The following is a 13409-nucleotide window of genomic DNA, read 5'->3' as shown; positions in this document are numbered from 1 at the left end:
CTGAGCCCTCACTATATGGTAGGCACTGAGCTTTACACACCAAGCACTTCATTCATTCACTTAGAACAACCCACAAAGATGATCCTATTTATACATTTTACAAGAGAAATCAGTGCTCAAAAGGCTAAAATGACTCACTGAGGGTCATGCTGCCAGTAAGTGACAAAGCCAGGATTCAAATCAAGTTTTTCTGCCTCTAAAACCCATACTGGGTTCTACCCTGAAATAACTGTATGGAACTGGCTTCCAACAGAGGCAGCTGACTTAAGCGCTATCAATTATTAGCGAGGACCAAACAGAGGCCCCCAATGTCTCCCACTACCCTCCCCAGGATGAAAAAATACCTCTGACATTCTTCAGTTCTCCCAGGTCGGACAAGGGCCCCAAGCGGGCAGCACAGCTGGGTGTCAGGGTTGGAAAAACAAGCAGGTTCACACAAGGCCGCATTGTTAAGGAGAGCCTGACTTTGGGCATTAAAACAAAACCAAGTAAAACAAAATGCCTGCTGCCTTATCTCTCAGAGAGGGAAGGGCCCCAGGATAGGGTGTTGATCCCTCCCCCGACCAGCCTCCATCTCAGAGACCCAGACTCAGGTGGCTGGGCAGTAGCAGGAGCACTGTGGGGGGAGTCTGGTCTGAGTTCAGCCCAGCTCCGCCACTGTCTGTGGTCTGTGACCTTTGCTGTGCACTGCCAACATGTCAGACACTATGCTGGTGCTTTCCACGCATGGCCTTGGTTGGTCTTTATGACCCTTTCAGAGAAAGCTATTGCTATTCCAGTTTTCAGATGCAGACACTGAGGCTCCCAGAAGACACCCAAGCAGGGAGCAGAGGACTGCTGGAACCCAGGCTTATGGGACTGCCAAGTCTTTACAGTCCAGTTTCTCCAGGCAGCGAGGTCCCAGGGAGAGCAGTTCCCCAGGGGACGGAGCGGCCTGGGAGCAGCGGGGCCCTTGTCAGGGGTGTGCAGGTGCCATGTGGGGATGCTCCGAGGGGCATGCTGCAGAGGGCAGCCAGGGGGTTCTCAGTCTCAGCTGCACATTGACAGCAGCCTGGAGAGCTTTAAAACCTGATGCCTGGGTCTTGCCCCAGATTGTGGGATGGGTCTAGGCAGGATTCTTTAATTTCCCAAATGCTTCTAGTGTGTGTAGCAATGTTTGAGGGCCACGGGCCCAGATACCCACTAAAGCTTCTCCACCTCACAAGCTCCCTACACACATCTCTTGAAGGAAAGAAGGGTTTTATTACTCTGACTGCATTTTACAAAAGGAGCAAAAAAGTCAAAATATAAGGGATAAGGCCATGTCCCCAAGGCCCCATGGCCAGCCATGAGTGCAGGCAGTGCAAGGGGACTCTGACTTCAGAGTGTCCCTGGGGTGACCTCCTTTAATATACTTGGGGGGCCCTGGTTCCCCTGTCAGTGGAAGAAAAGTTTCCCTTTGAGCCTCCTGGGTGGGAGGTTAGATGAACTCTTCATGGCACGTTTTAATAGAGTCCACACATTCAAAGCTAAACAGCTGCAGGCATGAGATGCTGGAAGACCACCTCTGCCAGTGGGTGTGCCTTGGGAGAAAGAAGATAAAAAAACTCGAGCAAGGCCTGTTTACTCTTTTCTGTAGATTTGCTCCCAGGCCTGGGAAGAGCTGGGACTCTCAAACCTCGAGCCACACTTCCTCCACTCTTGCCTTCCTGCCTTCCTTGTGCTCTCAAAACAGAATGTCACAGATGGCGAGACAGCGTGGGGTGGTGGAAGGAGGAAGGCCTATGAAGCAGGCAGACCTGGAGTCTGCCCAAGCTCTACCCCTAGCTGGCGACCCTGGGACAGGAACCACTCATCTCTGGCTCATTCTTAGAGCTGACTCCACAGCAGTGCAAGGGTACATGCATGTACATGAGTGCACGTGTGTGTGTGTGTTCAATGACACAAGCTCAGCTCTGGGAGCACCACCTCCCAGAAGCCTTTCCTGACTCCATCCCCATCCAGCACTGGACCACCTCAGCCCCTGACCTTCCCAGCCACATTCTGTTTCACTGCTGTATCGTCCTCTCCTACAAGGCCATTCATTAACTCACTGCACAGGGCACCTGCCCTTTGTCTGGGCTTCATTCCATGCGCCCTTCCAGAGCACCTGTGCACTTTCAGACTCTGCTGGGTGCTAGAGATACAGCTAACAGCTAACATGCACTGAGTGCTTATTATGTGCTGAGATTTTACATGTACAATTCACTGAATCCTCACCACAACCTTATGAAGTGGGTGCTGTAATTGTCCTCCCTTTACAGATGGAGAAGCTGAGGCCCTGAGAGGTTAAGTTACTTGCCAAGACACATGGCTAGTAAGTGTGTGCATCCAGACTGTGGTCTGAGCATGACCCTATACCACACCACCATCCACAGATGGGAGGAGACCCAACCCCCACTCCCACCCCACCCCCACCCCGCCTCAGGAGCACCCTCTTCACAATTTGGAAGTTTTGGATCCACGTGTTTATTAGCTTAATGTCTGGTTCCCCTCCCAGCCCAAACATCTCCATCAAGCTACACTTTGGATGTGAGTGCAAGGGGGCCAGAGACCAAGAGAATGCTGCTTCCCTTTAAGGAAGGACTCACTCTCTGTGAGCATCTGCTATCTCTAGACCCAGACGGCTCCTCCCAACTGGGTCACTGCTAAGACCTGAGAAGAACCAGGTGCCAGACAAAGTGATCCTGTTCCCTGCCCTGAACTTTGCTCAGGGCCCTCCACGTCCAACAGCTGTCTGCTCGCTCACTGGGGAGCCGTGGAATCACAGTTCTGCAAATTCTGTCTGACACAGAGTCCTCATAGGCAGCAAAATGTCCCCTTCTGGGCCATCCTCCCTGCCACCAGGCACACCCTCACCACTGACTGGACTCTTCAATCAGCTTCTCACAGAGTCATTCATTCATGAGGCTGCCGAGGGGATGGGCAAGTGGATGGACTCAGGTTAGCAGGGCATCCATCTCTGTGCCAAGCCTGGCTGTGCACCTCATTCCCGTCATCTCATTTAACTGCCTCAGCACTGCTTTCATCAGCCCCATTTTACAGGGAGGGAAAAGAGGTAGGAAGGTTGAGCAACTTGCCTCAGGGGAGGCTCGCACTGCTTCCCCTGCCTGGGGGGTTGCCACTTTGTGCCAGGCACTCTGTTAAAGGAAGGAATGGGGTGGCAGAGTATATAGTTCTGACAGGCTGGTGAGGGAGCAGACCTCCACAGCCCTACTCCACAGACCACAGTCAGTGTGGGAGGGCTGCAGAGCTGCAGAGGAGTCCTGGAAGCTTCGAGGAGGCATCTTCAGGCCTGGATAGATGCCTCACTGCTCCGCTCCTACAGTCACCGTAACAGGAAGCGCAGGCCTCAGCCTACAAAGCTCTGGTGCCCATTGGGCACTTGCCACTGCCCTCAAGGCTGCAAAGGAGGGAGAAGCAGCTGCCCTGCCAGTGACCCCACGAAGGCTGGGCAAGACTGCCCCTGCCCTGCCAACCTGGCCTGGTCCAGCCAGCTCCCAATCACAGGGTCTTCTCCACCCAGCTAATGACCATGTTGCCAGCAGCACGGGCTGCCACCTTCCTTCAGGGGAGGAAGTAGCTAACTACAGAGCCCACTGGCCCAGACAGTGGCCTAGCCAAAGATCACAGCCGCCCGTCATACCACATCCTCTGGCCCTGATGCTGTGGTCTCCTCCTCTATCTGCCAGGGTCACAAAGGACACTCACTGTAGAAGGCTGGGGCTCCAGGAACTTGGACACCAACCCCACTCACCAAAGACACAACAAAACAGAGAAGAGCTGATTCACCCCAGGTCATACAACCAGCCAGTGCAGGGCCCTGGATGCCCAGCCGAGGGTTCCTTCCTGAGCCCCAGGCTCACTCTAGCACTCCTCCTCCTTAGCCTTGAAAATGCAGCTTATTTCCAAGCCTTTTACATGCACAGTGTGCTCTTGAGGTACTTGGGTGAAGTTGAGGAGAAAGAACATCTAAAGGCTGTCAAGCTGTCTGTTCTTTAGCAGATAAGAGCATGGGCTTGATACCTCACTTCCCAATGTCTATCTGGTGACCTTGAACAAGACGTGCACCTCTCTTGAGCCCCAGTTTCTAAGGGATAACAGTAGCCACCTCCCAGAGTTGTGAATGAGTGTGCTGGTAAAGCACTTAACACACATCTGGCTCATAATAAGTACTCGAGTATTAGCTGTTGTTAATATCATCACAGTATTATTAAGTGAATATGTGGATGCATTTTACAAACTGTAAAATGTGATGTAATGGTAGGCATTATTTGTTACTATTACTGTGAAGTGTTAAAGATTCAGAGGGGGTGTAATAACCAGAGGATTGTGTAATCCAAGAATGTTTCTGGGGAAATTTATGACCTCCCCTGGGCCTCGACAGATGCAGAGGTGAGCAGAGAAGATGCAGGGATGACAGGGCCCCCACTAAGCAAAGGGGCAGCAACAGGGCCACACATGAGGTGCTTGGGAGACAGTAATGAGCAACGAGCCAAGGATCCACACAGTGGCTAGGCCTTGTATGCACAACAAAGGGGCCTGGTCTTCATCTTGTAGGCAAGAAGGAACCACAGAGGGTTTTAAATGGGGACTCCATGATGCTTCTGAACATTTCACATAAAATGTAAAAACTGTCTGACATTCAAGGCACTCAATCTGGTCACCCCTCTTCTCCATACCTCACTGACCCCCCCCAGACCCTAGAGTTCTCCCCACCTCTGCCTATTACACCATTCCACCTCCCCTTGCCATCAGCCCACATTCATGATGAAGCACCTTTTGCTAAATACCTATTATGCTATGTGCTTTACCTATGACAGCTCAGTCACCCATAACTACCCTCATTTTATGGAGAAGGAAACAGAGGCCTAGCAGGATCAGATGTCTTGCTCACATTCTCACAGTGAGCAAGCGGCACAACCAGGGTTCAACCCTGAATGGAAGTCAGGACCCCTATTCTCTACAGCACCTAGCCTCCAGCCCCAGCCCAGACAGCCTCCTCCTTGATGAGGCTTTCCAGTTACTCCAGTCCTCAAGGGCCTCTCCCTGCCATTCCTCACCACCCATTTGCAATCAGAGGCCCACAGCCTGATCTTAGCTCATCTAGCTTGGTTTCCATTATTTCCTGTGGGTCTACCTTGCCCCTAAAAGGAGAGCCAGCATTGACTATAGGTCACTTTTGTCCTGTCATGTTCCCTCTCCCCATCAAGACTTCATATAGTACTGATAGGACCCACCCACCTTCTCTGGTGGGCTCCAGAGGTTCAGCGGAGCACTAAGCAATTTCCCTGAGCCTGCCTCCCCACACGGTAAAGGAAGCCATAAATTATTCACTGAATCTTTGTGCCTACAGAGGCCAGACAATGGGCCAGAGGGAATTAACACCAGCTCCCCCTAACCCTGCAGGAAGCCGACAGCCCTGAGCTGGGGGGGTCAGAATCCAGAGCCCCTTGCTAGGATCAAGCAGATTCTAGAGGTGGGGTGGGGGTGGGGGGCAGGAAGGCAGCACAGGGGAGCCTAACCCATAAAGAAGTCCTAAACTGATGTTTGTGAACCAAACACTGTATATTTTTATCTCATTTAATCTTCACAACGACCGTGTAAAGGAATCCTAATTTACAGAGAGGTAGCTAGGGCTCTGGGGAGTGAAGTGCTTTGCCCAAAGCCACATGGCCTGTGGGAGGCAGAGCAGATCCCCGCCCACCTAGCTGACTTATCGCTGCCTGCCTGTTCCACTTAGCCCACCTAGTTGTGAGCTGGTTGCCATGCTGCCTTTTCCATTTGGGTAACATCCAGGGTACCTGGTATGTTGTCCCGTTTCCTGAAGCAAACTCAAAGGCCCAAGCAAGTGGTTTCACCTCCCTGAGCCTCAGTTTCCTACACAAGGTAGCCATCGGTAACAAACCCAGTCTTGGCAAACACAAAACAAAAAATTCTTTAGCACTTGACAGTTTGCCGGATGCAGTGGCCCCATTATCTGACCAGGTAACACACAGCCTGCCTTGACCCCATTTTACCGGTGAGGCTTGGAGCCCTGGACGCATCTGAGAGGTCCCAGGTGGCTCCAACCCTCTTCTGCCTCACTCCAGGTTCCAGGTTCTTTTCACCACACCATGAAATGAGATCACAGGTGTGAAATTATCTCATCAAAGATGAGCTTTGTTTAGATGTGGGGATTATTATGAGAATTTGAATTACCAAGGACAGGGGGGAGGTAGGGTCCTAAGCCCCTAAGTTACTTTCTCTTCCAGTTTCACCAACCCCTCCACCTTCACCTGACCTCTCCACCCTGTTCTACCTCCCAGAGGCTTTCCAAGGTGGTTTCCCCCAGACTGTAGGAAACTAGGCACAACAGGGGTTAACGAGTCCCAGCCAAGGCCACAGGGCTAAAACCAAGGCCGCATCCCTCCTCCTCCCCACCCACAACAAGAACCCCACAGAGTCCATGCCAAGCACTCTTTCACAACACAGCTCTCCCTGCATGGCCCCAGGGGGCAGCAGAAGAGCCCCTGCCTGGGAATCCAGACACCTGGAACTGTGCCCGCAGCCCTGGCAGCCCCAGCCTTGAGCAAGCCCCTCCCGTCCTGGCCAGGGGTGTCTTGCAGGTTCCCCTGTTCAGGACAAGATAAGGTCAGACCTTGAGCTTGGGCCAAAGGCTATGGGGCTGCTGGCATGTCTCAGGCCCCAGCACTGACCACACAGACTCTCACAGCAACTTCATACACAGTCACCCTGACCTCACATCAAGGGTGGGAAAACCCCAGCCACCTATCCCGAAGATGCTAACCAGGGAGAGGGAGTAGATACCTTCCAGGATGTTTGGCAAGGTTTGCTGAGGTGTACTTCTGCCTCCACCACTCGCTTGCTTTAGGACCTCAGAACTGGCACCCTGGTCCCCCAGGCCTCGGGGTCCCTGTTAATAATGTGAAGGATGCAAGCTGGGTGAGTGCTGAGAGGCCTCATTATCTCTGGTTCTGATGGGTTCTAACTTGGTGACCTCTACACTGAGTTTCCCCCCAGATAAGCAGTGTCTCGGGACTCCAGAGTGCCTTAGAGACCCAGGTGTCTGGCATGCCTGGGCAGGGGCCCCAGGGAGGGAAGCTCTGGAACTGGGAAGCTTCCCACCTCTCCCCTCAACTCTAGGGCACCTTTCCTGGGAGGTGACATGGCCACGGAGTGGGAGGGAAGGAGGCCAGGGGAAGCACCTCCCCAGCCTCAGGAGCGGCTCCAGGATGCCCCAGTGGCCGCGTCTTGACCTCTCACCCCCTCCTGCCTGGCGGATATCCACTTCCTTTCTTTTTCTCTTCTCTCTGCTTCTTTCCCTCAACCCCCAAAGTGAAAAGAGCAGGGTCACTCGACCCCGTTGAGCCTTAGTCCCCATGTAATCGCGTATAATAATACACACCTTTTATCTCCTGAGTAGTGAGCCTTAAATGAGGGACCATTCGCGCAAGGGTGGGGCGCAGATCCGCACACAATGGGTGCTCAATAAGTGCCCATTTTCTCCCTTCCCCCGTCCTTTTTCCGCACCCACTCCTAGCCAGTCCCAGCCTCAGCTTGTGCCCCGTACACGCCCACAGCTGGCCCCGGCGCTGCGCGGACCGGGTCGAAGGCCGCCCGTGCCCAGCATCCGGGCTCTCTCACCTGCAGCTCTCGGCTCTCGCCCGCGGCCGGGGCAGACGGGGCCCCTGTGTGTTCTCTTCCGGGCACGCGCGGAGCCCCTCGCCTGGGGCGTTAAGAAGGTGGCAGCTCCTGCTCACAGCACCATCCCGGTGCAGTTCAGTCCGACTGGCTAGCAGGTCTGGGACCTCTCACCGGACGCTGACGCTGGCCGGGGCTTCGTGTGCGCTCGCACGGTCTCAAGTCCGAAGCACCGGGTCGAAGGCAGCTGAGGCTTCTTCGGGTCTCGGGGAACCAGAAGCTGGGGGCGTCCAGGCTCCTTTGCACTCAGCAGTGGGGGCGCAGGGCTTGGGGTACCTGTACCAACCCCGGGCGGAAGGCTGGGGGATCCCACACACACTGTGGAGGGACTGGGACGAGCCCGCAACCACGGACACTTATGGTGGGCCACGAGCGTCCGCCCTGGTGCGCTGGATCAGCGCTGGGGGTTCGCGGCGTCCCGCCCACAAAGCCCTGGACCGCGGGGCCGGGAGCGTCCCAGCGCGGAACCCAGAGGTAGGGCAGGCGGGGCAGGGCTCCGGCTAGGGGCGCGGAGCCGCGGCGGCCGGAGTCCGGCGAGGAAGTCTTCTCAGGTCCGGACTCAGCGTGGCAGCTGACTACAGAGCTCCGGGCGGCGGCTCCACTTCCTTCTCTTCCCTCGACTCGCTCGCGGCTCGCTCAGCTCCGTGCCGCAGGCGCTGTCATCCCCGCCGCCCACCCCCACAGAAGCGCCAGCCGGAGCCCGAGCCCAGCGGAGCCAAGCCGAGGCAGCACCGCCCAACACGCGAGCGCCGGCCAGCGCGGCCCCGCCCGGACAGGGCGGAGTCAGCCCTCGGCCCCGCCCCCTCACCGGGCCAGGGGCAAGGGGCGGGGCGCGCTCCAGATCACCGCCCCTGGCCCCGCGCCGTCGGGCCGCAGGAGCCAATCGCAGGGTGGAAAAGGAGCGGCGCTCTGCGGAACGTGTGCTCTACCTCGAGAGGGCGGGGCTCACAGTGGAGAGGTGCGGCTGGAGGGAGGACAATGGCGAGGGTGGCAGTCGGGGTTTCTAGAGCCGACCCCGCTAGAGGCTAACCTGGGAACCCAGATGGAGGGAGAAGTGGGGAGAACTGGTTTGCCTGGGATGGGGCGTGGGGACTGCTTTGAAAGGAGGAGTCGGGGAGTCATAGGAACAGGAGTCGGGGGAGGAAAAAAAGAAGCAGGATGGAAACGAAGTGGGTTATCCCGGGCAGTGGAGTCCCCAGAAATAGTGGAGCCCTTGGGAGTAGGGGGGCACCGCCCTCAAGGACTCCCGCTCCCCAGCTTCTAGAGCTTAGCTCGAGGAGGCGAGCATTGGATGCTGTGAAATACTCATATTTAAGCGGTGAAAAATAAGTTTTTGAAATAAAGAGCAGATCCTCTTCAACATTTTCCTCTTCCCCAGAGCCCGTCCGTGGAGAGGAAAATAATTGTCAGTTTTAAAAATAAGTCAGCAGTGGTGTGAGAGGACAACACACAGACACGCACACACACCCCTGAGTGGTTGTGTATCTGCAGTCGCTCCCGCCCCTCCCCTCTCCCAGTGCCTTGGGGCAGGAGCTGTGACTGATTTATTTCCGAGGCCCCAGCACCCTGCACCGGGCAGGGCACCCAGCAGGCACTGGACGGTTCTGATATATGAATGAATGAGTGTTGAATATGCTGCAGAGGCCATGTGAAAGCCAATAATTGGCCTGGGGACAGAAGGAAGGCAGGTCACACAGTACAGCTTTTCTGTAAGCCTCACACCAACCTTGTGCAATGAGTACCCCCATTTCACTGCGGAATTCACAAAGCACAGAGAAGCCAAGTGATGTTTCCAAGAATGTATAGCTGTCACAGGATTTTGCCACTCATCACTATCACATCCTGGCACAAAGCTGTGTGGCTTTGAACAGGTTACTTGACCTCTTTGAGCCTCTGGTTCCTCATCTATTAAAGGGAAATAAAGATGCTGCTACTTGGCAGGGACTGGGAAAGCACTAGGCTTCAAAGGAGGGAGGCAGGGGTATTCCTGGCAGAAGAAACAGCATGTGCAAAGGCTTGGAGTCTGAGAGAGCACCTCTGGAGACTCCAGCCTATTCTGAAGGATTAGAAGAGGCATTACTGAGGAAATGACAGGCAGGCTTAGACCAGAAGTAGGGGTGAGCTCAGTTAGGAGGGAAACTCATAGAACAGACAGTGCTTTGGGCAGAGAGCCCAGCCTGGGCAAAACCCATGCTTTGTTGGAGAACTCAGACAAGTTAAGGGTGGCTTGAGCTCCCAGGAAAGGGACAGTAGGACTGATGGGAAGAGAAGAGTGTGGAGAGGCAGGCAGGGCCAGACAGAAGGGAGTCGAGACTTTACTTTAAGGGCCAAGAACTCTGTTGAGGTCTTGCTCACAAACCCAGCAGGCTTATGCTGAGCCCCCAGCCTTGAAGGCCCTGGGTCTGGACTTACTATTTGTCAGAGGGGTGCTCTGGGAAGTTTTTAAGTCAGGCATTGATATGGGAAAGATAGAGCTTTCTAGAGAAACCAGGTAGCATGGAAACATGCAAAGCCCATAAGAGGCAAAAAGGGTGGGGCCTGCATTGGAAAGGGTTAGAGTCCTCAGTGAGTCCTGGACCCAGAAGCTCTGCTCCATCCCCTCTTCAGAGTACACCAGCCTTAGAGTCTGGTTGGAGGAACAAAAAAGAGGGTGAGCTAGTAGAGGCTGGCTGAGGTTGGAGGGGGGAGGGAGGATGCCCTCTGTTAGCCAAGCCCACTGGTAGAGAGTGGGAAGGTTGGTTGCAGAAAGCTCCCACTGGTGCCTGTGGCTGTACAGCTGGTAGGCTGTTTTGCCTTACATGCTGAGTTTGGTAATGGTAAAGAATCCTTGTGACTTTCTCCCTCTGCTCAGAACCTTCTGTGGCTTCCAGTTGCCAGCATGTTCAAGTCCTAAGGCCCTACCCTGGTGTTCCAGCCTCTCCATTATTGCTCTCTGCCAACCTTGCCAGTCTCTTCTCCACCTCACTTCCCTCTGCCCCCCACCAAACTCCTCTCAGCTCCATGCACAAGTAGGACGCAGACCCTCCCCTCCGAATGGATGCTCCTGTTTCCCTTGTCTTGGGGACAGTGGTCCTCTTCTCTCCAGACTTAATTCCTACTGCCCTTCTGGACTGAAGGGAAGACACTTTGAGGCAAATGCCCATCTGTCCTCCTTACTGCAGTAATCTCAAGTTTGGCACAAGAAGGGGGTTGGTAAATTATTGTTGATCAAACGCTCCATCTCTCAAATCAAGTGTTTCCTCCTCTAAGAAGCTTTCCTGGACTTCCCCAAGAAGTCTGCCTTTGGTCTGGGTTCTCTCTGCTTGGAGGCTCTGTCAATTATATATTTCATGTCTAGTTGGGCCCCCTTGGCCAGGGGCACCTCCATGGCAGTGCACCCCCACCCACTAGCACCCAGAAGAATGCCAGGCTAGCACTTGTAAGACCTCTGTCTTGGGCAATGAATGAGGCCCTTGGGGAGCATTTCACAGGCCGACCCTGCTGGGAGAGCCTCCTAAGCTTTTCTGATGAGCAGAATGCCAGAATAAAAAGGAGGCTTTCAGAACAGATTATTTATGACCCCTGAGGCCCCAGAGAGCAGTGCCCAAGGTCACCAGGAGGTGACCAGCAAAAAGTTCTCAGATGCCCACAGTCACCCTCTGGCTACCCTCCCAATGGGAGGAAGTCCCCTGACCTAGGAGAATCAGGTCTTTTTGTGGCCAGGGAAGCTCACAAAACATGGCAGAGGCATGGTCAAGGTGGCTTGGCCGGGAGGGTGATGGAGGGCTCAGAGGTGGGCTCTGAACCTGGGCCTCTGGGGCTGACAGAAAGGTTAGCCTTGTCAGCCTGGTGCCCTACCACTCCTGGAAACCTCCACTCTCTTTATTTTCTCCTGACCAGAGGAATGTTCCAAGTGAAGCTACTGCTGTCTGTCACAGAGCAACTTCCGAATGAGAACATTACAAATATACTTTTGTGCTTTTGTGCACTTTTGTACCTACATTTATATTAGGAACTTTGTATTCTTTTTCTAAAGTTATGCCACCGAACTGTATGACTTCACACAGCATGAGATCTGTTTCCACCAAATCCTTGCAGTGCGCCCATTCTGCAGGTGCTGTGCCAAGTGCTGGCCGGGGACCCCAGGGAGCAGCAGGCAGCCACAGCCACGCCCTCCTACAGCTTACTGGTGGGTCAAAGGCTCAGCTGAATGCTGGCCCTCACAGTACATCTTGCTTTCCTACCTCTCTGCCTCTGCCAGCCTGGAATCCTTTCCCCAGCCCTCTTGCCTGGGTGCACCTCACTGGGCTGCAGGAATTTTCTCCATCCCTTAAAGCCTGAGACACAAGTTGACCCCTCTGGGAAGCCTGCCCGACCTCCCCAGTGGGAAGCACAGTGTTGTCCGTTGGCATTGGTGACACTGCAGGCTCTTTGTGCTTCTCTTGGGTGTCTGATCCCCTTGGACTTTAGGCTGCATGAGGATCAGTTTTCCCACCAGAGCATGAGCTTCTAGAGGGCAAGCAATGAAGTCTCATTTCTCTTGTGCCTCCAGCTCATCCTGCATTTACCAATAACTCCTGAGCTGGACATAGTCCTAGACCAAACATTGGGCTTGCAGGAATGGGCCATCAAGGAGCCCCCAGTCCCAGGGCTGTCTGCAGTGGAGTGTGTATGAAATGCTCTGTGGACAAAGAGAAGGCGGCCTAATTTGCAGGGTCAGGTGACTCTCTAAGGATAAGCAGAGCTTGTCAGGATAAGGTGGGAAGTCTTCAAGGCAGAGGGAACATTGAGGACAAAGGCATGAAAGTGGGACTAAGCAGGTGATAGGTGAGAAGTTCAGTGTGTTGAGGGAATGGGAATGACACAGGGAGAGAGAACTTGCGGTCACACGGAGCAGTGAGAGCACAGACCCTGACCCACATGGCCTGGGTTTTCTTCTCGGCTCTGCTATTACTAGCTTTGTCATTGCTGTGTGCCTCAGTCTCCTCAACTGTCAAGTGGGGATAATAGTAGTACCTACCTCACATAGTCTTTATAAGGACTTAATGAGTTAGTTTTTGTAAAAACTTGGGGGTAGTGTTCGAGCATGGTAAGCCTCCCTGTGAGCATCTGATAAATAAGCTGGACTAGAAGGGCAGGTAGAGGCTGTGGTGTTAAATGGACAGCCTTCGGGATGAGAGAGGGAACAGCCCCAGGGAGGGAGTGGGACTCTCAAGGACGCAGCATGAAGATGGGGTGGGCAGATGCGGAGCCAGAGGAAGAGCCAGAGAATAACTGGTCAGAGAAGGGGAGATGAGAGCAAGGGGAGCAGGTGCTGGGAGGAGAGCGAGCTGCAAGGAGAAGTTACAAGGACCAGGAGTGTCAGGACTGAAGGGTCCTCAGGGTCCACAGAGGGACTGAGGGTGGCCAGGGAGAGGTAGAGGCAGGAGCAGGGACGCACTTGGGGATGCTGTGATGGCCCTTCCCTGGGTAACTGTGAAGGGTGCACGCTTGGGTGGCAGCTGGAGGAGGAGGCAGAGTTGGAGGCTTTGGGTTTTGGGTTTTGAAGGAGAACTTAAAGCCTAAAGTCAGGGCAGAGAAGAGGCAGCCAACAAGTGCAATGAAAGGCAGTGATGGAGCTGAGAGGCGGCCCTTCCCCCTTTTGGGGGGTGAGGGGGCCAGAGTGAACCGGCCAGTGATGAAGACTAGGCCTGGAGGCCTCGGGGAGC

The 13409-nt window shown here is 54.4% G+C and overlaps 1 protein-coding gene across 4 annotated transcripts in view; it reads right to left on the bottom strand.

The window, feature by feature from the left end:
* GDPD5 (glycerophosphodiester phosphodiesterase domain containing 5) overlaps nucleotides 1–8468 on the bottom strand; it is an 87175-nt gene extending 78707 nt beyond the window's left edge. The window contains exons 1-2 of one of the 4 annotated variants that reach the window (XM_057507212.1): nucleotides 7666–8468; nucleotides 6809–6934 (exon numbers count right to left, since the gene is read on the bottom strand). The gene's annotated coding sequence lies outside the window, so the exon portion shown is untranslated. The remainder of the gene's footprint in view (nucleotides 1–6808; nucleotides 6935–7665) is intronic. The other 3 variants (XM_057507213.1, XM_057507211.1, XM_036929804.2) reach the window with 3 other exon arrangements.
* Nucleotides 8469–13409: the final 4941 nt, after the last annotated feature.

Source organism: Manis pentadactyla, chromosome 9 (assembly GCF_030020395.1).
Source record: "Manis pentadactyla isolate mManPen7 chromosome 9, mManPen7.hap1, whole genome shotgun sequence".
Classification (NCBI taxonomy): Eukaryota; Metazoa; Chordata; class Mammalia; order Pholidota; family Manidae; genus Manis; species Manis pentadactyla.
This window is presented reverse-complemented; position numbering and strand designations above follow the sequence as displayed.